General features: G+C 35.7%; 1 pseudogene; it reads left to right on the forward strand.

Annotated features, from left to right (window-relative positions):
- The first annotated feature begins 376 nt into the window (after positions 1 to 376).
- On the forward strand, positions 377 to 1,367 carry LOC138348781 (uncharacterized; annotated as a pseudogene).
- Positions 1,368 to 2,217: the final 850 nt, after the last annotated feature.

Consider the following 2,217-nt stretch of genomic DNA (forward strand, 5'->3'; position numbering starts at 1 on the left):
TATTTATTACTGTGCTGAGTTAGTTTACCAGTTCTCAGCTTTCTATTGGTCCATTAGCATGTTTAGTTAGTTGCTGCTATTTTAGTCACACACACACACACACACACACACACACACACATATATATATATATATAAATATTTGTGTGTGTGTGTGTGTGTGTGTGAAATTGAGCACTGTAATGTAATTCAGTCACTATGATAGATATGAATAAGATCATAATCTTGTAGAAACAATCTTATTCCATTCTCTCAAAGTAATTGGGTTTACTCATTCGATCGATAATTGATATGGTATCAAAGCGAGACTGTGATTTCTGAAGAATTCCTAGCTTATTTTTTATCACTGAATCTGCAGATCTAAAAAATATTGATCAATGAATCTAAGGGTAGGCAAAATCGACAACACTAATACCGTGTATTTATCATCTTCTGATGTCATAGGCGCAGTTCAAATTTGAATCCAACTCGTAGGAATGGAGAATTATACTTTGTGGAGATGGGCGATGGAATTGACCTTGTAGACAACGAACAAATTGGATATTTTTATGGAAGCATCAAGCATGAAGATTACACTGTCAATTCCGAGAACAAACAGTGGGATCAGTGTAATTCGATGTTGCTTTCATGGCTTATGAACAATGTGAGCAAGGAATTGATGAGTGGAATTCTATTTCATTCTAATGGAGCACTGGTGTGGAGTGATCTGAAGGAACGTTATGACAAGGTGAATATGTCTAGAATCTTCCATTTACACAAATCTATTGTTACACGTAATCAAGGTACTTCCCCTGTCTCAATTTATTACTCAAAGTTGAAGGATCCATGAGATGATTTTGACTAGATTATTCCCCACCCCTCTTGTAATTGTGAAAGATCTAAAGAGTATATTGATAGCATGTTTAACTAGAAGTTTCTGCAGTTTTTCATGGGCCTGAATGACAATTATAGTCATGCTAGAAGTCAGATCTTATGATGAATAGACCACCAACTAATATTCAGTGTTATATTATGATAATTAATGATGAAAGTCAACGTGAGTTAAGTTGAGATCACTATAACATAGGGGGGTAAATAGATCCTACGACATTGTTCACTAGCAGATCTGGAGGAAACAGTTTTGGAAGCCAAGGTCCTCGAGGTCAGGGTAATGTGAAATTTAACAAACCGTTGAGGGGTGAATATTTGTACTGTGATCACTGTGATATGAAGGGCCACAGTAAATCTGATTGCCACAAACTAAAGAATTTCACTAATTCTCACAAACATGGGAATCTAAAAGGAACTTGTTACCAGTTGATAGGCTATCCTACCAATTATAAGGGGAAGCGACAAGCAAACATTATGACAACAAACTACAATTCTTAGTTCAATAATACAGGTTGTTCAACTATTAGTAATGATTTAGCTCCTCCTATATCACGGATGCAACAATTTATTAGTGGTAGTTCACATTAGATGCCACAACAATATGGAATTAATTAAGGTTTTGGAGCTGCTTTAGTTCGAAATTTTACACCTAATCAATACCAACAAAATCTACAGATGATTAACAAGCCATTAATTCATGAAGGAAATACAACACCTTCAAATGGCAATGCCAATATACGAAGTATTTCTGCAGGACATTCTCTGTTCACTCCTTCAACCTCTACTTCTAATTGGATCGTTGATAGTGCGGCAACTGATCATCTGGTGGGAGCTAAAAACATACTAACTCATCGATGAACAGTGAAGATTTCAGGACAGGTTCAACTTCCAAATGGTGATTCAACTAAAGTCACACACTTAGGCTGCTCCCAACTGCAAGGAGGTGAAGTAGTTAAGAATGTTTTGAGTGTACCAAAACTTAATTTCAACCTTCTTTCAGTGGTTAAACTAACTAGGTAATTGAATTGTTGTGCTATTTTTTATCCTAATTTATTTCTTCTTCAGGATCGCTTCACTAGAAAAGTGAAGGAGATTGGTGAGGAATATAGTGGTCGATACATTTAAAAGTCATCCCAGATGATAGACACTGGACAACGTAAGAGTTTTGTTGCAATGAAGGACTTTTCTAAAGGTGCAGTTTTGCATTAGAAACTAGGTCATATACCTGTGAGTGTTATAAGGAACATAGATATGTTTGCTAACAAAAGGAATTTTCAGTTGCAATGTTGTAATATTTGTCCATTATCTAGAAAACTCAGATTACCTACCGTTCTAGTAGTTCTAGGAG

Source organism: Solanum lycopersicum, chromosome 5 (genome assembly GCF_036512215.1).
Source record: "Solanum lycopersicum chromosome 5, SLM_r2.1".
NCBI lineage: Eukaryota > Viridiplantae > Streptophyta > Magnoliopsida > Solanales > Solanaceae > Solanum > Solanum lycopersicum.